Source organism: Cryptomeria japonica, chromosome 2, assembly GCF_030272615.1.
Source record: "Cryptomeria japonica chromosome 2, Sugi_1.0, whole genome shotgun sequence".
Lineage (NCBI taxonomy): Eukaryota > Viridiplantae > Streptophyta > Pinopsida > Cupressales > Cupressaceae > Cryptomeria > Cryptomeria japonica.
In genome coordinates this window covers 653,435,189-653,462,300 of record NC_081406.1, presented here as the reverse complement: position 1 = coordinate 653,462,300, position 27,112 = coordinate 653,435,189, and positions in this window count along the sequence as shown.

The following is a 27,112-nucleotide window of genomic DNA, read 5'->3' as shown; positions in this document are numbered from 1 at the left end:
TAAATTTAAAAGAGGAACGAAAACCAATAGATCTAGCCACAATTCAATTAAAGAAAGGGCTGAGATGTTGATTGTATTTGTGTGTTTGATTCCTCTTTTGGAGTTGAAGTTGTATTTGAATTGTAAAGTTGGATTTAGGGAAACAAATGAGTAATTGAAGAAAAATAGAAATGATAGAGTGTTTTAGATTTTAGACAGAGTTGTAGACAATCTCTAAGAAGGAAAAATGAATCAGAACATGTAGCTGAAAATTTGGGCCGAATTGTCAAGACCATGTGGGTAAGGCGCCCTGGTCTTGCAACTTTCGAGCCAACAAGTGGGATGCTTTTTGGATTAGGGAGACACGTAGAATCCACTGTTAGAATATCGGGCCAAATTATTGGGGTTAGGGTGGTGGGAGTTACTCGGTCCTCTGCTTTTCATGCATGTAAAAGATGAACTTGTTCATTGTCGTTTGTTCTATCAAAATCTTCTATTGCAACACCTGAATAAATCTTTTGCACATAGAGAGTGGGAAAATGGTTGTGGATAGGGGTTTGCCTTGGGTCAAACCCTAGTTTAGGAATTAAACTTGAAATTGAAATGATAATTAAAATGGAAATAAAATTTAATTGCAACAAAATACTTTATTTTTTAGGGAAAGGCTAGATTTGAATTTTAATGCTAGTAACTTTAATCCTCATGCCAAGGGTTTAGGACTTCATGTACAATTTCTTCATGGAAGGTTGATCATGGATTCCATCTTGCTTAAACTTTAATTGACCTCTCCTTTAATGTTTGACGAATGCTTGATTGCTTGAATTGAATTTTCTAGAGTTTAATTGAGATCCATCCATCCATCATTCTTTCAAATGAGATGGGTAGGCCTCATTTTATACTTTACTCTCCAAAAATAATTTGAATTTTTAGAGCAGGCCGAAATGGGACCTAAATTCTTGCCCAATTGAAGTGATCGTTGATGGGACCAAATTTGGATCCTAATTAGGAGGGCGAGGGTGGTAGGGGTGCCTTGTTCTTATTAATGAGGGCTTACATATTAACAAGGATTAGATAGGGAGTTGAAAATGCAGATTTCTGGAAGTTGTGAGCAAAATCAAAGTAGACATCAAGCACTAAAAGATAGAATGTCAAGGTGATGCCTAGGTGAGGATGAAATTGTATGTGGATACAATTTACGATGCTACAAAGTTCTCCTACATAGTGGGGCTTGTTTATGTCACATGACTATTTATTTTGTCTTAATTTTAATTATGTATTTCCAATATTGGTTGGCTATCCATGGAGGTCAAAAACAAAAAATGAGGGTTTGATTGAGGCAAACTCCTATATAGCCCCCAACATTTTTTCTATCTCATTATGTAAAGATGTGTAAGTTCAATGGACTAGATTCTTTTATTTGGGAAGTAACTATCTATTTTGATCAGGAAGAAAACACGAGTGTATAGAAATTCATGTGGCATGTTGGTGTCCACGAATGAGAGAAAATCTGTCTAGTGGTGAAATCTCTAGTCTCTATGCTTCCCATTTCTATAGTTTAATCATTTTTATCCCTTTGTATATCTATGTAATTAAGTAATTTTCTATCAATCTCTTCTTTTAAAAAGTCTCAATTTAATTTTTTTACATCATTATTATTTATTATTTATTTTAATCATTTTAGTAGATCATTTGAGGTCATCAAGGGCTATTTTATCCTTAATACCTTGTATTCTTGAGAATAGTGAATTTCCTCTTCTACATTTGGTGAACACTTCATGAACATGACAAATATTTTTATTTAAAGCTTTAGTGTTTTTGACAATGTACTCTAAGAAGGATTTTGACATGTTAGAGGATGCCCAAGACGATTTTCTAGAGGCATCTCATTCTTGTAAAAAAATTGATACACAAACTCCATTAGAATTTTTTTCTTTATAGGATGAGAAGTCCATTAATGTAATCCTAGTCTCTACTGCCCCTAGTAGGTATATGATACCGGTCATTCACATGACCCCATCTAGTCCTTCTCCAAGGAAAATAATCACTATTTACAGTGTTTCTTTTGAAAACTATTCCAAGATCTTTTCATGAGTTATACACAATTTAAGGCTCATTCTTATAAAATGATAGGCCAAACTTATAACACTCAAAGAAATAAGCCAAATATTGATCAACCAACTTCTTTACCACCTACTAAACCTGATCTTCTTCAAGTACCTAAACCTATAGCCAAGCACTTAAGTGAATATAATCTTATTGAAAAACTTCCTATTACTCTTGCTAAGATATTACTTTGGGATTTACTTCAAAATTGTTGGGTGAATATTTTGTAAACAAATGAATGATTACAAAATGGTTGATTTAGCCACAGTTATAGTGAGATTGTATCTCTTGTCACAAAGGGGAGGCTTGCATTCTTATTGCTACCTTAAACAACTAGTATCTAAACTATGACTGTATAGACTAATTTATTCATTGGTCATTACACATATCATATTCTCTTATTTTAGAATAGATGTTTTCTCTTTTATAACAATCCTTATGTCACAAACTTATGACAATTACAACATGTATATTATCACAAGACAATAATTGGAGCAATAATGGCCATTTTTTAACAAAGTTACATGAAATAATAGAACTAAAAATGTACCAAAAAATTCTAAATAACTAGGAAACCCACATGATATATGAGTAGCTAAAAATATCTCACATACACCATAATTTAAACTACTCTATATAAATAATACAACACAACACAAAGTCTCCAAGCTATTATCAGATTGCACAAAATGAGAACTCCAAATATAAAAATGTAGCACAAAGTCTACAAAATTGGATTTGATCTCCTTTAAACAAATGGTATCCCACACTACACTATTAAACCACCTCAAGATAATGCGATAAGAAGGACATAGGAACAAGCTCACCACATAGCACACTGAATCCAAGATAAAGGTTGGATGCCAATTTTCTTCTTTATTGATTGAATATTGATTTTCACTTGAAACACAAAGTTTTAAAATGTTTCTCAAACTGATAGAGTTTTGATGCATAGGCTAAAAGATAGATATTTAAAATGAGGCCTCCTCCTTTATATAGAGGAAAGTTCTCACTAAAAAAAGAAAATTCTACAACTGCTTTGACTTATTCAACAATATAGTTTGATTTGGTTTAGGACTTTTATTATGTCTACATGAAAATTCATAGATACAAAAGGATATGTAAAATGTTAGTTATAAAATAAAAACCACATAACTTGAAAACATAAAAATGGCTAAGTGTTTGAAGACACATCTTCATCATCCTTGTTGTTTTTCAAGAATTCCTCAAACTTCTGAAGGGTAGCTTACATCTCTGATTCATTAAGTCTCGGGGTGTGACTTGAAATGGTTTAAACCCACATGATTGAATATTCTATGCTAATATATCCTTTCTTATGTTTATTCATAATGGTTTCTAGCTTATCCAAGATTACCTGAAAATCCACTAGTTTTTCAATGGAAGATATTATGAAATCTCCCACTTCAATTTTTGCTTGAATTAATGAATTGAATTCTTGTATATTTATGTCAACATGAAGCATATTTTCATTATCATCAAGCAACTTCCAAGGAATTTAAGAAGATTTGACACAGCTGTCAAGCATTTTATCTATACTCTCTTTTTTTTCCTACAAATCCATTATCAACTACTTAAGAGTATCCTTGTAATGCTTCATTTCTTCCCATTGTTGAACACACATTTTCTTGTTGGAAATCACTCCATTGTCCATCATCACTTCCAATTTGAAATTCTTGAGCTTTGACCAAGTGTCAAGGCCCTTTTCTTGTATATGCAACTCTTGAGAGACAAGATCAAGTGTTTGGTCTAACTCAAACTTACACTATTCAAATTATCCAGCAACTTAACTGAAGAACTCAAAATATATGTGCCCTATGAAAGCATCCTTTCAACCCAAGAACTTATTTCCCACCCTTGCACACCAATTCACTCAACCCTCTTAATATCTTCTTCATCAACCAATGATCCTACTGACTCAATTAGCTTTGAAGATTGAGTTATCTTTATTAGCACAATGGTAAGTTGTTCTACTTAAAGCTTGAGCTTGTTCTTATAATTTCATCTCTATCGTACCTCTATTAGAGAGTTCAAATAACTGGAAGACAACTGAGAGGGGATGGGGTGAATCAGTTGCCAAAACATTTAGCATTTAAAACTTTGATATCGGAACCCAAAACTTTGATACCGGAACCCAAAACATTGATACCAGAATGCTTAACCCAAATACCAGAATAACAGATACACCCATTAAGCATAAACAATAATTAGAGAATAAATACCATCAAAATGACACCAAGATTTATACGTGGAACACCTAATAAAGGGAAAAACCACGATGGGAAGCTTACCCACAGTCAGATAATACGTCTGCAATAAGTATGTGAATTACAATTGAGGGGCCTGCACTTGCAGAAAGGCCAATAGCCTAGAGCACACTGCTCATCACAAAAGGAGTCTCACTGACTACATAGAAATCCAAACTACAATCCAGAAGAATGAATGAACTACAAAGATAGCATCTCCTAGGCCTGAGTACAGTTCCAGTTAAGCTCAATACCGGAGGACTAAATCCTCTTACATAAACCCAACTCGATCTCCAATGATCGACCAAATCCTTTGCCTGAATGATATTACATTATTTGCACATTACATACCCATATCCCATTGCTTGATGATCTATAATGAGATCTTATATCATATATATACAAACTCTTAATCATAAACAATCGGGTCGACCACCAAACAATAAACCAATTACATAATTACAAAACATGTCGGCCTTAGACCAAACAAATAATATCCATCCATAAGATATCTCGAAAACACATCGAGAGGTCCAATCCATATGTTACATTAAGTCGGTCCATAACCTAGATCAACCGGGACCCAATATAGGTCCACACGCTAAAGAAATAATCCCAATCTGCCAAGTCTCGAACATGATCACCATTAGCATCCTGAATCCATACTAGAAGCTGCACCAACACCACTTATGCATATCATCAAAGATCTTGAATGAAGCTCTACCAGTGAAACCCTCGTTGAAACCACAAACCAAGCTTCCAAGCAAACAGGATAGCATCTGATCACCAAATCAAAACCAACTGACTGAATATGAACATGAGTAGCATGAATAAGACAATTCCATAACCAAAACATACCAGAGCATACTGGATCATGTCAGATCCAAACCAACTAGAAACCACACAACTTACCAGTGCCAGAAGAGTGCCGGTAAAGCAACCAAAACAACTAGTGTTGACATCAATGAGAAAACATCAATGCAACACATAATCAATTCCTCCAAATGGCCAACAATCTTCCCCTTTGGCATTGATGGCAACACTAGATGTGAAAAACATCTAAGTACTAAGAAATGCCAAACAAGTCTCCCCCAATGGAAGACAACTAACAATCTCCCACATAAAGATGTAGCCATGAAGTTCTGAAGCAAAGACCAAACTCCCCCTAATGTATACAACTCCCTTTTTTCTTTTTCACATCAATATCTCTCCCCCTTTGACATCAATGCCCGAAATCTAAAATAAATATCAAAGCAAAAACATAAACCACTGAAACACAAAGCTAACTACTCCCCCTGAGCAGTAGCATCCCCACATCAGTGCCAAAATGAATAATATCTCTGATAATACATACTGGACTGATGCCAATAAAACATCAATTAGTTCTCTGTCGGAGGGGTAGAAACCCCTAGCCTATCTATTAGGTACTCAAATGGTTCTTTAGGAAAATATTTACTGAAAATATATGCAATCTGCTCTTTAATGTTCACATAAACCAATCTAACTTCATTTACTTCCACCTTCTCTTTCAAAAAGTTATACTTGATAGATATGTGCTTTGTCTTAGAGTGAAATACCAGATTCTTTGATATATCAATAGCAACAAAGTTATCACAATGAATAACTACCGGTCCAGTACAATGCACTTTGATATCCTTCAACATTTGCTTCATCCATAGAACCTATGTACAACAACAACAATATACTCATCTTTAGCAGTAGATAAAGAAGTACATGACTATTTCTTGCTGATCCATGAAACCAACTTCTTCCCAAAAAAGAAAGCTTCACCAGAAGTACTTTTCCAGTCATCAACATCTCTAGCCCAATCAACATCTATATATGCACATAAAGTAAAGTCATCATCCTTAGGGTACCACAAACCATATTCAGATGTACCTTGCAAGTATCTAAAAATTATTTTCACCGCACTCTCATGATTTTCTCTAGGATCACTCTGAAATCTAGATGCAATACAAACAATATTCATTATGTTAGGCCTACTCTGAGTCAAATAAAGCAGACCTCCAATCATAGATTTGTATCTTGTAGGATTTATCAGTGCAGAAACATCTTTCCTTGTAAATTTCTCACTTGTAACCATAGGAGTACTTACCAGTTTAGAATCTCGCGTACCAAATTTCTTCAACAATTCCCTAGCATACTTAGTTTGACAAATGAAAATACCTTTGTCTATCTGAGTAATATGCAAACCTAAGAAAAATTTCATTTCCTCAATCATAGACATTTCAAATTCTTAGAAAATTCCATGCACAACTTATCTTGACCTCCAAAAATGATGTCATCAACAAATACTTCAATAATCAATATATCATCATCAATGACCTTATAATATAAATTACTGTCAGCATTACCCTTAGTAAAACCAAGCTTCAAAAGATATTTATCCAACCTTGCATACCAATCTCTAGGTGTGTCTTTCAATCCATATAAAGCTTTCCTTAACCTGCAAACCATGTTTGTATCATCTGAAAGTGAAAACCCATCAGGATGCTCAATATAAACTTCCTCATCAAGATCCCCATTCAAAAATGCACACTTAACCTCCATTTGATAAACCTTGTAGTTTTTATGGGCAACATAGGTAAGAAATAATCTTACAACTTCAATCCTAGCTACAGGTGCAAAAGTCTCACCATAATCAATTCCTTCCTTCTGAGAATATCCTTTACAAACCAATCTAGCCTTATTCCTTACAACTTGACCATCCTCATTCAATTTATTCCTAAAAACCCATTTAGTTCCAATAACATTCTTCTTTTTAGGTTGGGGAACTAAAGTCCATGTGTTATTCTTCTCAATCTGATCTAATTCTTCTTCCATAGCTTTCAACCAACATTCATCTTTACATGCCTCAATTACTAATACCAGTTCAACTTGATAAATTAAACATACTTCATTAGTTGCCAATCTTCTTCTTGTCATCACTGCATTGTTCTTATCCCCAATGATTTGATCTTCTAAATGATTCAATCTCACATACCTAGGAGTCTTTTGACTCTCTGTTCCTCTTCTCGGTTCTTCAGTTACTGTTGAATTTTCTGATACTGCCAGAGTAACTGGTTCAACACTCTGTTCCGATAAAGGTGCTACCAGTTCAGATATAATCATTTCCACTATTGGTTCTTGCTCATAACCTCTTATTTGACTTTTATTCAGCTCATCCACCTTGACATTAGCACTCTCCACAATTCTCTGTAATCTCTTGTTATAACATCTATATGCCTTTCTTTCATTAGAATAACTAAGAAATATGCCTTCATCACATCTAGGATCAAATTTTCCAATGATATCATCTCTCCTAATATAACATTTACTACCAAATATTTTGAAATACTTAATGCTAGGTGTATTGCCAAACCATAATTCATAAGGTGTCTTACCAGTTTCTCCTTTGATATGTACTATGTTTAATGAATAAACCATTGTTCTCACTACTTCTCTCCAGTAGATATGAGGTAGACTAGCTTCCATTATCATTATTCTAGCAGCATCCAAGATAGTTATGTTCTTCCTTTCCACAACTCCATTCTGTTGAGGTGTCCGGGGAGTAGAAAATTGTCTCCTTATACCATGCTTCTCACAAAAGTTATTAAACTCACCGGATGTGAATTCTTCACCATGATCTGACCTCAAACATTTAATCTTCAATCCTTTCTCTATCTCAACATTAGCTTAAAAAAAATTAACTTTTCAAAAGCTTCAGATTTCTCCCTTAGAAAAGTAACCCACATCATTCTAGAATAATCATCAATGATTAGCATGAAATATCTATCACCTTGAAAATTTTAACTCTAGTTGGGCCACACAAATTAGTATGAATAAGATCAAGAATATCATTATATTTATCTTGTATACTCCTAAAAGAGGTTCTGACCTATATACCCATTTGACATTCTTTACATACCGGATTATAGGGCTTCACAATCTTAGGTATATCTCTAACTGCCTTAGTTGAACTGATCTTCACAATGCAATAAAAATTCACATGACATAGCCTCTTATGCCATAGCCAACTCTCATCAATTTATGCAATCAAACATGTCTTCTCACTGGAATTCAAATGAAATATATTACCTTTTGTCTGTGTACTGGTTGCAATCTCCAAACCAGATTTATTAATGATTTTGCATTTTCCATCCTTGAACTGTAATTGAAATCCCTTATCCACCAATTGTCCTACACTCAAAATATTATGCCTTAAACCTTCAACATAATAAACTTTATCAATATTGTTCTTACCATCCAATGATATAGTTCCTTTTCCTTTGATCATACATGCTTTGTCATCTCCAAATCTAACCAAACCGCCTTCAAATTCTTGCAAAGATAGAAACTTCACTTTATCTCCAGTCATATGATGTGAACAACCGCTATCAATTACCCATTCATCCTTGTCTTCAATTTAACAACAAGTGCATTCTCTTCAGGTACATTCTCTTCCATTGTCGGAACATCTTCCTTGATAGCCAGGAACACCCATTCCTTCCCATTGTCGGAACCCCTAGCAGAGTCTTTTGTTGGTTCATCATTAGAATCAGTAATGCCTCCCTCATCCGCTATGTAGCATGATTTGTCTATGTTTTTCTTGTACTTATACTTGTTCTAATATCTAGGGTTAGGCTTAAATGATCTTCTAGCTCTTTCTTCAAATCTTGAATTCCTTTCAGGACATCTAGATGCAAAATGACCAATCTTATTACATGTAAAATACTTAAAAGGTGCTTTTTCTTTATACTTACTTCCTACGGGTCCTTTAGGTACTCTTCTAGAAAGTAGTGCTTCAATTTGCTCAAACTAATCATCTTCTCTCTTCATATCTTCCAATTCCTTTACATATAAATCTTTCCAATCTTGCTTACCGGTTGCAGATGTAGATCCATGAAAAGAAGGTTCAATCTGCATAGTTCCATAAGGTCCAAATTCTTCAAGCTCAAAAGGAGATAGTTTCCCAATCAAAGTATCTTTGTTGACAGATATATTAGCCATTGTTCTCAACTCATTAATAGCAGCAACCTTCATCTTGTAAGATGGTGGTAGGGCTCTCAGAACTTTAAAAATAATTTCAACTTTGCTCAGAGTTCCACCACAACATTTAATTCCCATAACAATCTTATTTACCCTTTCGATGAATGCAGTAATCCTTTCATCTTCTTCCATCTTCAGGTTTTCATATCTCACCAAGTAACCATCAAGTCTAGCAATATTCACTGTAGGGTCACCTTCATTAAGAGTCTACAACTTGTCCCATATAGCCTTTCCATATGATTTGTCGGTTAATCCCATTATTTGCTGATCAGAAATTGCACACAAGAGGGCTTCTCTTGCTCTATAATCATTCTCAAGCTCCTTATCTATTTTCGATAGAGGAGGATTGCTAGATGCCAGATTATAAGATGTGACACCATTCTGTGTGATCTCCCAAATCTCCTTGCCAATTCATCTCAGATGAGTCTCCATCTGAATCTTCCATACTGTGTAATTTGTTCCATGAAGCCTAGGTATATATCTCTAAAAGATAGCTCCAGATGAATCGGATGAACTTGAGTTGTTAGTCACCATAGGATCTTCCTCAAGTGGTTAAGCTTTCTACAAAGAGAACCAAAGCTCTGATACCAATTGTTAGACAATTCAAATAATTGGAAGACAACTGAGAAGGGGGGGTGAATCAGTGGTCACAGATTATCGGAACCATTAGCAATTAAAAATTTAATACCAGAACCCAAAACATTAATACCAAAATGTAGGGAAACCAATTAAGCATAAACAATAATCACAGAATAAATTTCATCCACATGACACCAAGATTTATACGTGGAAAACACAATAAAGGGAAAAAGCACAGTGGGAAGCCTACCCACAGTCGGATAATACTTTTGCAGTAAGTGTGTGAATTACAATTGAGGGGCCTGCACTTGTAGGAAGGCCAATAACCTAGAGTGCATTGCTCATCACAAAAGGAGCCTCACTAACTACATAGAAATGCAGACTACAATCCAGAGAAGTATTGAACTGTAAAAGATAACATTTCCTATGTCTGAGTACAGTTCTGGTTAAGCTCAATACTGGAGGACTAAATCCTCTTAAATAAACCCAATTCGATCTCCAATGATCAACCAAATCCTCTTCTTGAATGATATTACATTATTCGTACATTACATATCCATTTCCCATTCCTTTTATCTCTACCATATTTATGATCTACAATGAGATCTTACATCTATATATACAAACCCTCGACCGTAAACAATTAGGTTGGCCACCAGACAATAAACCAATTACATAATTACAAAACATGTCAGCCTTAGACTAAACAAATAATATCCAACACATAAGACATCCCAGAAACACATTGAGAAGTCCAATCCACATGTTACATTAAACCGATCCATAACCTAGACCAACCGAGACCCAATATAGGTCCACACGCTACAACAATGATCTCCATCTGCCAAGTCTCGAACATGATCACCAACAACATCCTAAAAATCCACCAGAAACTACACCAACACCACTTATGCAATTCCTCAAAGATCTTCATCAAAATCTCTATCGGTGAAACCCTCACTGGAACCAGAAGCCAAGAGTCTAAGAAAATAGGATAGCATCTGATCACCAGACCAAAACCAACTTACTAAATATGAACATGAGTATCATGAGTAAGCCAATTCCATAACCAAATCATACCAGAGCCTACGAGATCATGCTGGATTGAAACCAAGCCAAAAACCATTCAACCTACCGGGACCAGAAGGGTGCCGGTAAAACATCCAAACAACTAGTGTTGGCATCAATGACAAAACATCAATGCAACACATAATCAATTCCTCCAAATGGCCAACATTAACTATCACATAAGAGGTTGTGTCATGTGAATTTTGATTGCATTGTAAAGATCAGTTCTACTAAGGCAGTTAAAGATATATCTAAGATTGTGAAGCCCTATAATTCGGTATGTAAGGAATGTGAAACAGGAAAGAAAGTTAGAACTTCTTTTAAGAGTATACAAGACAAATCTAATGATGTTCTTGATCTTATTCATACTGATTTGTGTGGTCCTGCTAGAATCAAGAGGTTTCAGGGTGATAGATATTTTATGCCAATCATTGATGACTATTCTAGAATGATGTGGGTTACTTTTCTAAGGGAGAAATCTAAAGCATTTGAAAAAGTTTAAAAACTTTAAAGCTAAAGTTGAGATAGAGTCAGGATTGAAGATTAAATGATTAAGGTCAGATCAGGGTGGAGAATTCACATCTGGTGAATTTAATAGTTACTGTGAAAGGAATGGGATAAGGAGACAGTTATCTGCACCCTAGACACCTCAACAAAATGGATTTGTGGAAAGGAAGAACAAAAATATCTTGGATGCGGCTAGAACTATGACGATGGAAGCTAATCAGCCTCATATCTACTGGAGAGAAGCTATGAGCACGAGGGTATACACATTCAACAGAGTTAAGTATTTCAGAATCTTTGGTAGTAAATGCTATGGTTTGGTCATACACCCATAAGACACCTTATGAGCTATGGTTTGGTCATACACCTACAGTTAAGTATTTCAGAATATTTGGTAGTAAATGCTTTATCAAAAGAGATGATTCCATTGGAAATTTTGATCCTAGATATGATGAAGGGATATTTCTTGGTTATTCTAATGAAAGCAAAGCATATAGATGTTATAACAAAAGATTGCAGAGAATTGTGGAGAGCACTAATGCCAAGGTGGATGAGAAGAACATAAATCAAATCAGAACTTATGAGAGAGAATCGGCAGTGGAGATGATCATAACTGAACTGGTGGCACCTGCATTGGAACATAATGTTGAACCAGCTGCTCCAGTAGTATCATAAAATTCAACAGTAACTAAAGATTAGAGCAGAGGAACAGAAAGTCAGAAGACTCCTCAGTATGTAAGGTTAAATCATTTAGAAGATAAAATCATTGGAGATAAGAACAGAGTGATGACAAGAAGAAGGTTGACAGTTGATGAGGTATGTTTAATTTCTCAAATTGAACCGGCATCAGTAATTGAAGCATGTAAAGATGAATGTTGGATGAAAGATATGGAAGAGGAATTAGATCAGATAGAAAAGAATAACACATGGACTTTAGTTCCTCGACCTAAAAATAAGAATGTTATTGGAACTAAATGGGGTTTTAAGAAAAAATGAATGAAGATGGACAAGTTGTGAGGAATAAGGCTAGATTGGTTTGTAAAGGATATTCTCATAAGGAAGGAATTGATTATGATGAAACTTTTTCTCTGATAGCTAGGATTGAAGCTATGAGATTAGTTATTTCTTATGCTGCCCATAAGAAATACAAGGTTTATCAGATGGATGTTAAGTGTGCATTTTTGAATGGAGATCTTGAAGAGAAAGTTTACATTGAGCATCCTAGTGGATTTTCACTTTAAGATGACAAAAACATGGTTTGCAGGTTAAGGAAAGAATTATATGGATTGAAACAAGCCCCTAGAGCTTGGTATGCAAGATTGGGTAAATATCTTTTGAATTTTGGTTTCAGTAAAGGTAATGCTGACAATAATTTATACTATAAGATCATTGATGATGACATATTGATTGTTGAAGTCTTTGTTGATGATATCATTTTTGGAGGTGAGGACAAGTTATGTATGGAATTCTCTAAAAAATGTGAAGAATGAATTTGAGATGTCTATGATTGGGGAGATGAAATTCTTCTGAGGTTTGTAGATTACTCAGATTGATAAATGTATTTTCATCTGTCAAACTAAGTATGCTAGAGAGTTATTGAATAAATTTGGTATGGAAAATTCTAAACCGGTTGGTACACCTATGGTTACAAGTGAGAAATTGACTAAGAAAGATGCATCAACACTGATAAATCCTACAAGGTACAAGTCTATTATTGGAGGTTTGTTATATCTGACTCAGACTAGACCGGATATAATAAATGTAGTTTGTATTGTATCAAGATATCAGAGTGATCCTAGAGAGAATCATGAGAGTGCAGTGAAAAGGATTTTCAAGTATTTACAAGGAACAACTGAATTTGGTTTATGGTATCCTAAAAATGATGACTTTACACTATGTGCATATATAGATGCTTATTGGGCTGGAGATGTTGATGACCGGAAGAGCACATCTGGTGGAGCTTTATTTCTTGGAAAGAAACTTGTTTCATGGATCAACAAGAAGCAGTCATGCACATCTTTATCTATTGTTGAAGCTGAGTATGTTGTTGTTGCTACTAACTGTACACAAGTTCTATGGATGAAGAAAATGTTGAAGGATATAAGAGTAGATTATAATGAACTGGTAGTTATTCACTGTGATAACTCTATTGCTATTGATATATCAAAGAATCCAGTATTTCATTCTAAGACAAAGCGTATATCTATCAAGTATAACTTTTTGAAGGAAAAGGTGGAGTCAAATGAAGTTAGATTGGTTTATGTGAATACTAAAGAGAAGATTGTAGATATCTTCACTAAAACTTTGTCTAAGGAATCATTTGAGTACTTCAGACACAAATTGGGGGTTTCTGCGCTTCCTGTAGAGACCCGAGTGATGCTGATTGACATCAGTCCGATATGCATTTCAGAGCTACTATTCATTCTGGATTGATGTGGTTGTGCTACTACTTAGGGGGAGTGGTCAGCTATATGGTTCAGTGGATTTATGATTTTTCTTTGATGTTCATGTCAGATTTCTGGCATTGATGTCAAAGGGGGAGAGATAAATGTGAAAAACAAAGCTTAATAGAATATCAGTCAAGGGGAGAGATCAAAGCCTAACAAAGATATCATTCACAAGGGGAGTTCGTTACTTCATTATTATATCATATTTTGGGAGATTGTTGGTTGTCATCCTTTGGGGTAGACTTGTTTGGCATTTCTTGGCACTTGGATGTTTTTCACATCTAGTCTTGCCATCAATGCCAAAGGGGGAGATTGTTGGCATTTGGAGGAATTGATTATGTGTTGCATTGATGTTTTGTCATTGATGGCAACACCGGCTATTTTGTTTGTTTACCGACCTCTGATAGGTTCCCGTAGAGTGGTTGGTTTATGACATTGATCTGGTATGCTCCGGTATGCTTTAGTTTCTGGATTTGATTTGGATCTGTCAGTCATGCTATTCAGATGGGTATCACGATCAACTGGTTTAGGATTTGATGACTCAGGAGCTATCATTTGTTCTAGTAAGCCTTTTGGTCACCGATAAGGGTTCTATCGACAAAGATTTATTGAAGATATTTTGATGCACATAATAAGTAGTGTTGGCGCAACTTCTAGATGGCTTTTGGGATGTTGTTGGTTATCTTGTTCGTGTTCCTGTTGATCGGTGGTGTTGGATTTGGGTCCAGACCTAATCCTATCTTATTCAGCTAGGTTATGGACCGGTTTATGTAACATGTTGGTGGATGATCCTGATGTGTTATCGGTTGGGTTTATTGATTGGATTATGTTGTTTCGGTCGTAGGTCGACTTGGTTGATCATTGGATTGTGGGTTTATGTTATGAGTTTATTGTATTATTTTTAAGGTGGCTGACCTAATTGTTTAGGTCCCAAGTTGGTATAAATAATGTGTAAGATCTCTTTGTAGATCGTGGGATTATGGTTATGGGATTATCTATTTGAAAATAAAGTTGTAATCACATGTAAAGGTTTTGGTCGATCATAGGTGATCGAATTAGGTTGGTAAAAGAGGTTTAAGACCTCTGGTACTAAGCTTAACCAAAACCGTACTCAAGCATATGAGATGTTATTCTTGTAGTTAATTGTTCTTCTAGATTGTAGTTTGGTTTTATTTTTTAGTCAGTGAGGCTCCTTTTGTAATGCCCCGCCAGGAACCCTAAAGGAAAACAACACAACTAGGCAACTAAAGGGTGAAATAATTTTTTTGTTGTTAAAGACTAAGTGCACTAACTATAATCATTGCACGTTTATCAACACAATGGAAGTCTATCATAAGTTTCCCTAAGGGTAACCAACGAAGATTAATTTCATAGATTATATTAACACCATAGTTAATCCATTCAATTAGATAAATTGAAAACTTAAGTTTAAAAATACACATACATCCAAAATAAAGAAATAAAAGTATTCCAATGTATCCAATTTCCATATACCATTTAAACATAAGATCAAAACAATAACATTCATTTCACTGACATAATAATATTCCAATATCCATAAATACATGGCTTCCAATAATACCACTGGTTACAAAGATACAATATCAAGGTTACATAAAAGTTGATACAATGACCACAAGGTCTCAACTGAACAATGATCTCGAACAAGAGCTGGTACATAAACCATGAACCAAGAAACACCAGCGAAGCCTTTCCTCGCCTGAAGATACAATCCAGAACATCTGATGGGAAGTGGCACTACCACCCGACCATGTGATCCTGAAATGGAAGCACCCCACCGTGCTAGGAGATAGTAGAAAACCCTCAAGCAAGCAAATTAAGACAAGTACAAAAGCACTACAAGACTCTGCAACCATCCATGTAACACAACTCACAAAACACTAGTGACTCTAAGAAGAGAGTGTCATCGCATAGCTTGATGGTTACCATGGTACAGCCTCCATAGGTCCCGACCCCCATACTCGGGCTTCTCCTGGTAACCTCTCCCGAGCCTCCGGTTCCAACTAAGTCTCATGTGGACCCTACCAATCCTTTCATGAAGACAAGGTGGTAAGTTTGCCATTCCAGGCCTTAATGTGTAATTAAATTTATTTTCTTAAGGTAATTAAAACCATTTCTCAGGTAAATACCCTTTCTCACAAATCTTGCAAATTTCCATGCAACCTAAAATTCGACAAATTTTCTATAATAATTTCTCTTAATTTTCTCAAAAATTACATACTTCCCATAAATTAGAAATACACATCAGGCATGGATTTCAAAACAAAACTCGAATTCACCAAAAGAGGGTTTTGGATTTGACAACTATTTTACACACACATCAAGCAGAGACAAATAGAAATATTTTAAATAAAACACACAACTAAGAAATCATCCAACCTGGTATATCTTTCCTGGAAGAAATCTGTAGAAGAGCCCTAATCCCTTCAATAACTTCCAATAAAATTTCTTCACCTAAATTCTTGACCTATTCCTGTGTGTCCCTGTGTGTAACTAAAATAAAGACCTAACCCCTATTTAAACTAAAATTCTAGGTTCAATAGCTTTTTCACAAAAAAACCTAAATTTAGAATAATAGTAATTTTTATTTTATTTTCTAAATTTATCACATGCAATAATTAAAAAACATTATTCTTTCTTTACTTTTCTCATGCACATTAATTAATTTTCTAAATAAAGAATTAAAATAATATTTTAATTCTAATTAATCCTTTTATTCATTTATTTATTGTTTTATTTATTTAATCATTTATTTATTTAAGGAAACAATAAATATAATTAATCTAATTAATTTAAATAAAAATATATTTCAAATACCATGTAGCTTGCAACTTAATATAATAATTTCTTTAATTAACTAAATTTATAATCTCAATGCATAAACAATACAATAATAAGATAATTTCATAAACTTAATTAATTAATTAATTAAATCCTCTAAAACACTCAAATTAAACAAATCTCAAGCAATTACCCATAAAAGATAAAATGACAAAATACGAAGACCGAACTAATTGACAAAACGACCAACTGACAACACTCATACAAGTGCAATTGAGTAAAAATAGGGTCAACTACTATCTCCTCCACTTCCATCAGAAAATATAAGGCACGCTCAGACCTATGAAGCCAGGTGGAGACGATACCTTGTACCTACCCGGTACTTGTACCTGCAATATCCTGCATCACCGAACCACACATGCATATATATACAATATATAAAACACGGCATACACACCGATGAAGGAGAATCACGACGTTCCCTGTCTCACCGAAACGAGTGAAGGAAAATAGCCCCCTTGCATCGAATACACTCGCAAACACACAACATATAATTTCACATTGCATAAATAAAGTAAAATGTCAGTACATAGCAATAATCCATAAAATGCCATGAATCACAAGTACTAAAATACTGCAAATAAATTATGCATCTCATATCTAGATAAAGCATGAAATAATGTCATAAAAATCTGAATAACACATCATGGTAATGTATCTACTAAAAACAAACAATAATAAAATATGAGTCTAATAAGTTCAAACGAGGAAGGGTACTACATTCTTCCCCCCAAAACTAGGCTTACTCCTGAAAGCCTAAAATAAATAAGAATACAGTTCTCTCATCTTTACTGCATCCTCCCAAGTCGCCGAGGTCTCATTATTTGGGTCCCATAGGACCCTTACCTGGTCAATGGTACGACCCTTGAGGATCAAATCCTGACACTGAAGAATGCGCACGGGTTCCATGGAAAGCTGCTCGTCCTTGACCTACAAAGAGTTCCAATCAAGAACATGTGTCACATCTGGATGATAAGGTCAAAGAACTAAAACATGAAAAACATCATGGATGCGGGATAGACTCGGTGGCAAGGCAAGATGGTAGGCAATAGGTACTATCCTCTCAAGGATCTCAAAAGGTCCAACAAACCGAGGTGCCAACTTAGATCCCTTTCCATAACGGATCAAACTCTTCCGCGGACGCACTCTCAAGAACACACGATCGCCAACAGAAAACTGACGATCTACCCTATGAGCATCTGCATAATTCTTCTGTCTATCCTGTGCTACTACTAAATGCTCACAAATCCTATCTACCTGCTACTCCATCTCTCGAAGAATATCCGGTCCTATAAGCACCCTGTCCTCTAACCGATCCCAACTCAAAGGAGTGTGGCAAGGATGACCATACAATGCCTGAAAGGGGGACATACCTATGGAGCTATGATATCCATTGTTATAAGAAAACTCCACTAGATATATATAGTCCTCCCAACATGACTGTTGGTCCATCACATACATGCAAAGCATGTCCTCTAATACCTGATTCACTCTCTCTGTCTGACCATCTGTCTCTGGATGATAAGCTGAACTAAAATTCAACGGAGTCCCCAAAGCATGCTGAAGTGAGGTCCACAATGTTGAGGTAAAGACAGGATCTCTATCAGATATGATCCACCTTGGAATCCCATGCAATCTCACTACTTCTTCTAAGAAGACTCGTGCCACCACTGCTGCTATGTAGGAAGCTCGAATAGGAAGAAAATGAGCAACCTTAGTCAATTCGTCAACTATGACCATGATGGCATCATGATGACGAGAAGAGATAGGCAAACCAACAATGAAATCCATGGAAATGATATCCCATTTCCAATCCGATATTAGATTAGGCTGCAAAAGCCCTACTGGGTGCTGAAGCTCTACCTTCACTCACTGACACTCTAAACACTTCGACACAAAATCAGCAATGTCACGTTTCATACCCGCCCAATGATAAATCTGTCTAAGATCTGCGTGCATCTTCTTGACACCTAGATGTGCCGAATAAGGTGCACGATGGGCCTCGGTCATGATCAAAACACGAAGACCCTCCAAAGGAGGTACATAGATCTGTCCATGGTGACGAAGAAGTCCATCTGCCTCAAGGTTATACCCAGAAAATCTACCCTCTAAAGGCCTTCTGGACTCTATCACAGCTCTAACATCTTGATACCAAGTATCCTGAGGAAGAACTCTAAGAATTCTCTCTCTCAAGTCTACTCCAAGGGATAATGCTGAAACTTCATGCCGCCTACGACTCAAAGCATCTACTACTACATTCTCTTTCCCCTGTATATAATGAACCTCAAAATCATATTCGCAGAAGAATTCCATCCATCTTCACTGTCGAGCATTCAAGTTTGGTTGTGTGAATATATACTGCAAACTGCGGTGATCACTATGCAGCTCAAACCGACGCCCTAATAGGAAATGCCGCCATTGAACCAAAGCATGAACTACAATTGCCAACTCTAAATCATGAATTGGATAGTTCAACTCGTGGTTCTTGAGTTTGCAAGACTCATAAGCAACCACACGTCCATCCTGCATAAGTATTGCACCTATACCTTCCAAAGAGGCGTCTATGCATACCATAAAATCTCCAGATGGATCAGGAACTGCCAAAATTGGAGCATTGACAAGGAGTTCCTTCAAGGTCTTAAAAGCTGCTTCACATTGTTCTGTCCAAACAAACTTCTTCCCTTTAATCTGAAGAGAAGTAATTGGGTGTCCTATCCGGGAAAAGCCTTCAACAAAGCGACGGTAATATCCGGCCAAACCCATAAAACTCCTAACTTCTGAAACGTTGGTCGGCGCTGGCCAATCAACAATGGCTTGGATCTTTGAAGGATCCACAGATATACCTTCTCCCAAAACCACATGACCAAGATAGTTTACCTCAGTCTGGAAGAAGTCACACTTTGCTAAATTGGCATAGAGTTGGTTTTCCCTTAAGCATTGCAGTACCTGATGTAAATGACCCTCATGCTCCTCCATAGATCTAGAATAAATTAGAATGTCATCCAAGAATACAATGATGAAATGATCAAGATAGGTGCGAAAAACTCCATTCATTAAGCTCATGAAAATTGAAGGCGCGTTCATCAACCCAAATGGCACCATTGTGAACTCATAGTGACCATAACGAGTACGAAATGCTATCTTATGAATGTTTGCATCCTGAATGCATAACTGATGGTATCCAGATTTCAAGTCAATCTTAGAGAACACCTTGGCTCCCTTCCTGATCAAAAAACTCATCTATACAAGGCAATGGATATCTATTTCGGATGGTTACCTTATTCAGTTGTTGGTAATCAATGCATAATGGAAGAGAACCATCTTTCTTCTCAACAAAGATAATAGGTGCACCCCAAGGGGAAACACTAAGACGAATGAATCCCTTGGCCAATAATTCTTCTATTTGTAATTTCAACTCACTTAACTCCTGAGTAGTCATCCGATATGGAACTCTCGAAATAGGTTCTGCACCAGGAACCAAATCAACACGAAAGTCTATATCTCGCTTCGGAGGCATACCAGGAATATCCAATGGAAACACGTTTGCATACTCTCTCAGAATAGGGTGACTGTCAAGAGTGATTTATTGCCTCTCTGACTCATCCCATTCCTCAAGAGTGATTGCAAAAAGCTGACAGCCTCTACGCATACACCACTTAAGTTGCATAGTGGAGATCATACGCAGGGATATTGGCCTCTGTACTCCAATAATCTCCACTTCTTTTCCCAGGTCATCTAAACACTCCACTGTCTTCTTGTGACAATCTACACGAGAACTGTGAGATGATAGCCAATCCATCCCCAATACAACTCCATAAGATCCCAAAGGAATAACCCGAAGGTCAACTAAAGTAACTATGGTTCCTAATTTCAACTCACAATTGGGAATAAAGGCATCTACAAAAACACGGACACCTGTAGCCAACTCTACTTGCCACCTATCTGCCTGCTTAGCAGACGTAAGTCCGCACCGCTCCATAATGGATGAAGAAATAAAAGAATCAGAGGCTCCAAAATTGAAAAGTACACAGATAGGGGTTCCATGCAACATACCTGCTACCTCAATGACTGTACCTTGATGATCAGCTTGGCGGTCATCTACCGCTACAAATACTTTATGGGACCTCCCTGCATCTCCTACTATAGGTTCAGATGCTACTAGCCTCTGACTACCTATGCTGTGGACATTTTGAGGGCACTGTGCAGCTCTATGACCAAACTGCCCACAAGAGAAGCAAGCTCCTCTATTACCTGTTGGTCAACTAGATTGCTGGAAACTACCTTGGCTAGGGGCGTAAGATGCACTCTGCGAGGCCTGCCCTGTAGGGCCCTGTTTGCCCCTCTACCAGTTCCTACCCTTCTTAAACTAAGAATTGCCACCTTGTTGGCCCTAGAACTATTTTGGTTTTGACTGTTGCTGTTGTTGTTGCCCACTCTTAGCGGGTGCTAGAGGAGTTCTAAATGGTGTAGTTGACTGGGATTGATTTCCCCGAGCTTTATTTCCACTGGTAGGTGCACTTCCTATCTGCACACCTGTCTGACCACCAAGTGCTTGACTAAGGTTCAACTCAACTAATCTAGCCTTCGCCACGACTATCTCCATTGAAGCTGGCTTGAATACCCTCACACCTCCACTGATACGGTCGTTCAAACCTCTTAGGAAATGTTGGACAAGCATAGCCTCATCATTACCAATTCCAGCGTATTGTTTGAGCTCATAAAACTTGTGCTCATACTGGTCTACTGTCATCCCATACTAACGCAAGGCATAAAACTTATCTGCTCGAGTTTGCCTCCACTGGGGTGAGAGAAATCATGCCCTGAATCTCTCTAGAAATAGTTCCCATGTGATGGTGTTAATGCATACACCGATCTTCTCCTCCTCTAATCTCCACCAGATTGAAGCAAATTTATTTAGATGCATAATAGCACATCTTGCCTTGGTGTTACTGTTGTATGGAAACATAGTGAAACACCGGTCCAAGCCGATAAGCCAGGTCTCTGCCTCAAGACCAGTACCTATACCATCAAAGTAAGGAGGATTGGACCTCATCAAGTCCTTTATGTGACCCAAGGAAGGTGGATCTCAGACAGTTGGAATCTCCCCTTGCCTTGGTGATCTCTCTCTCTCTCTCTCTCTCTCTCTTTCCTCTGGAACCTGTTGAAGCGGCTCCTCAACCTGAGCATGAATAGGTTGCTCAAACTCAGGCCTTTGGCCTAACCTAACCAGAACCTCCTGAAACATCTGTCTCAGCTCTTCCCTTTCGGAAACATGTTCTCCTACATGCTGAGAGTTCGGATGAATAGATTGTTCCTGCTCCTGATGAACTAACTGTTATGGCTCAACACTGACATGAGTGGGTGGTGGTGAAGGACTGTGATGGTCAGGACCACGACCCTGTCCTCCACCTCTGCCTCCTTTGCGACCACCCGTACGACCACCTCCTCTAGCTTTCTTAGCCATGACCTGGTACCATAAAAGAGAAAATGGTTCAGATCCATAGCAAGGATAAGACATGAGAGATACAAACATTTATGACCTAAGCAAGATGGTCAACTGAAAGGTACACTACAAACCCAAAGTACTCAGTGTTGAAACTTGGGCTCTGATACCAAATGTAATGCCCCGCTAGGAACCCTAAAGGAAAACAACACAACTAGGCAACTAAAGGGTGAAATAATTTTTTTTTGTTAAAGACTAAGTGCACTAACTATAATCATTGCACGTTTATCAACACGGCAGAAGTCTATCATAAGTTTCCCTAAGGGTAACCAACGAAGATTAATTTCATAGATTATATTAACACCACAGTTAATCCATTCAATTAGATAAATTGAAAACTTAAGTTTAAAACTACACATACATCCAAAATAAAGATATAAAAGTATTCCAATGTATCCAATTTCCATAAACCATTTAAACATAAGATCAAAATAATAGCATTCATTTCACTGACATAATAATATTCCAATATCCATAAATACATGGCTTCCAATAATACCACTGGTTACAAAGATACAATATCAAGGTTACATAAAAGTTGATACAATGACCACAAGGTCTCAACTGAACAATGATCTCTAACAAGAGCTGGTACATAAACCACGAACCAAGAAAAACTAGTGAAGCCTTTCCTCGCCTGAAGATACAATCCAAAACATCCGATGGGAAGTGGCACTACCACCCCACCGTGCTAGGAGATAGTAGAAAACCCTCAAGCAAGCAAAGTAAGACAAGTACAAAAGGACTACAAGACTCTGCAACCATCCATGTAACACAACTCAAAAAACACTAGTGACTCTAAGAAGAGAGTGTCATCGCATAGCTTAATGGTTACCATGGTACAGCCTCCGTAGGTCCCGGCCCCAATACTCGGGTTTCTCCTGGTAACCTCTCCCGAGCCTTCGGTTCCAACTAAGTCTCATGCGGATCCTACCAATCCTTTCGTGAAGACAAGGTGGTAAGTTTGCCATTCCAGGCCTTCTCGTAACATTATGAGCCCTGTACAAGCACTCACCTATGCACGAGGTACATTTATCTTAATTAATATTTAATCTACCCACCCCCTAATCAATTATTAGGTTATCACTTTTTAACTAACTTTTGACGGGTTATCTTGTCATCCACTTCGGGCATGGCCCCCGCTCGAAAGCCACTCTCTCTCCTAGGACACTAACAGGAAATGTTTCTCTCTATGAGAACTCTATGGTGAAACAGGCAACCATAAACAATCCTGATAAGCACAGGTGAAGGATACATAAATACCAACCCAAGATTGACCATTTGGACAAAAACACACAATGGCTCATATCAAATAGGTTATACAACAACACCTGGTCTAGGAGAAATAATAACATAGGACACAATGACAATTTAACCAAAATTGCAACGAAATAAAGCTTGACTGAGAACACAATATACGCAAGATCCTATAACAGGCAATCTTTCCTTAAAAATAGCTAAAAGCATAAATAACATGCAATTTACGAATTTCCAGATAACAAGAATTTACAACTTTTTAATACCAAAAAACATCCACCTTGTCATTTGTCCAAAAAGAAAAATAAAGATAATTCTCCTAATGTATTTTCAACATTTTCATAGAAATTATCATTCCAAAATGTAATTAAATAATATTTAAAATATTATAATAACTACCAAAAGTAAACATATCTAATATTATATATATATATATATATATATATATATATATATATAAACACATATATGAAGATACATATATTTATTTATATACATATATAATATAACACATAATAAAATTAATTTATCCAACCCCTGGGTACAAAACCCGAAACAGTGCACAGGGTTTAGAAATTAATTAAAAAAAAGTAATTAAAACCACTTTTAAAATTGCAAATAGCCCCTATCACGGTAGCCTAAGCTACTACCGGTAGCTAGTACTACCGTCCGGTAGCACTACTACCGTGGGTAGCTGCTACCGCCGGTAGCACTGCTACCATCAGTAGTACTATGTACTACTGCCGGTAGCAGATGCTACCGTAGGTAGTGTTTATTTATTTATTTTTTTTATAATTATTTTTGTTATATATATTTTTAAACAGAACAATAAAAAACAATACTAATAATTTCATTTTAATAAAATTTTAATAGCAGTAATAACAAAAAACGATATTTTTCCAATAATTCCATTTTCACAAAATTTCAATCCTTCTTCATATTTAAAATTTTTTTTTAACTAACCCAAATAAATTTAATGTGTAATTAAATTTATTTTCTTAAGGTAATTAAAACCATTTCTTAGGTAAATACCCTTTCTCACAAATCTTGCAAATTTCCATGCAACCTAAAATCCGACAAATTTTTTATAATAATTTCTCTTAATTTTCTCAAAAATTACATACTTCCCATAAATTAGAAATACACATCAGGCATGGATTTCAAAACAAAACTCGAATTCACCAGAAGAGGGTTTTGGATTTGACAATTATTTTACACACACATCAAGCAGAGACAAATAGAAATATTTTAAATAAAACACACAACTAAGAAATCATCCAACCTGGTATAGCTTTCCTGGAAGAAATCTGTAGAAGAGCCCTAATCCCTTCAATAACTTCCAATAAAATTTCTTCACCTAAATTCTTGACCTGTTCCTATGTGTCCTTGTGTGTAACTAAAATAAAGACCTAACCCCTATTTAAACTAAAATTCTAGGTTCAATAGCTTTTTCACAAAAAACCTAAATTTAGAATAATAGTAATTTTTATTTTATTTTCTAAATTTATCACATGCAATAATTAAAAAACATTATTCTTTCTTTACTTTTCTCATGCACATTAATTAATTTTCTAAATAAAGAATTAAAACAATATTTTAATTCTAATTAATCCTTTTATTCATTTATTTATTTAATCATTTATTTATTTAAGGAAACAATAAATATAATTAATCTAATTTATTTAAATAAAAATATATTTCAAATACCATGTAGCTTGCAACTTAATTTAATAATTTCTTTAATTAACTAAATTTATAATCTCAATGCATAAACAATACAATAATAAGATAATTTCATAAACTTAATTAATTAATTAATTAAATCCTCTAAAACACTCAAATTAAACAAATCTCAAGCAATTACCCATAAAAGATAAAATGACAAAATACGAAGACCGAACTAACTGACAAAACAACCAACTGACGACACTCATACGAGTGCAACTGAGTAAAAATAGGGCCAACTACTATCTCCTCCACTTCCATCAGAAAATATAAGGCACACTCAGACTTGTGAAGCCAGGTGGAGACGATACCCCGTACCTACCCGGTACTTGTACCTGCAATATCCTACATCACCAAACCACACATGCATATATATACAATATAGAAAACACGGCATACACATCGATGAAGGAGACTCACGACGTTCCCCGTCTCACCGAAATGAGTGAAGGAAAATCATCCCCTTGCATCCAATACACTCGCAAACACACAACATATAATTTCACATTGCATAAACAAAGTAAAATGTTAGTACATAGCAACAATCTATAAAATGCCATAAATCACAAGTACTGAAATACTGCAAATAAATTATGCATCTCATATCTAGATAAAGCATGAAATAATGTCATAAAAATCTAAATAACACATAATGGTAATGTATCTACTGAAAACAAACAATAATAAAATATGAGTCTAATAAGTTCAAACGAGGAAGGGTACTACACGTTTTGTGATGAACAATGTGCTCTAGGTTGTTGGCCTTTTTGCATGTGCAGGCCCCTGTTATTGTAATCACATACTAATTGCAGAAGTATTATCTGACTATGGGTAGGCTTCTCACCGTAGTTTTTCCCTTTACTGGGTTTTCCACATACAAATCTTGGTGTTATCTTTTGTGAATGATTGGTAAATGTTCTATGGTTTATATTTGTGCTTAATTATATCTGTTATTTCGGTATTTGGTTTTTGTATTCTAGTAAAAAGGTTTTAATGTTTAAAGTTCTATAATCTGTTGACAACTGATTCACCCCCACCTCTTAGTTGTCCTTCAGTTATCTGTTGTCTAAAAATTAAGATTTTTCTAGGCTAATGAAGAAGAAGGTAAGGTTGAGCAGCTACGGACAAGGATGTTACCGAAATCTAGATGGAGTTTTGTGCCACCAGTGTGCATGGTATGTTACCAGTATACAAGCAGAAGATATTACTGGTATAGATGTCCACCGATAAAGTGAGAAAAGTGAAGAAGGGAAAGGCTCTTATATGGGTATGATGAGAATGCTATGGATTGACAAGGCTGGTGATGCAGACGTCTTGTTCCTAGCTCTCCAATTCACCCTTACTCACCCCAACTCCTCAACTCACCCTTCTACTCAAGCTCCTCCAAGGTAAGTTGTTAGGGTACACTTATTAGACCTCCAAGGCCTAAACTCTATTGGCTTTCCTCCTAGGTATAGCCTCTTGAGGTTTCTTGTTGGTTCTAACCCAAATCTCTGATTTTGAGATGGTCTCCTACTAGGTTCTCAAAGCTCCAACTAGGCTCCAAAGACCTCCACCAAGGATCTTCACTCTAAAATAATGTTTAAAGGTTGTGGTTATGTTGTGCAGGTATTTTCAAGGTCATTTTATGCATTGACAAGGTTTGTACCTTCCTCCCAAGCCCTAGGCTTTCAACTTGCTTCTACGGGCTGTTATTAGGCCTAATTGACTAGCCCTTCTTTGACTATTTTTTGGTCTTTTTCCCCAACATTACCTAACAACCCCTAGATATT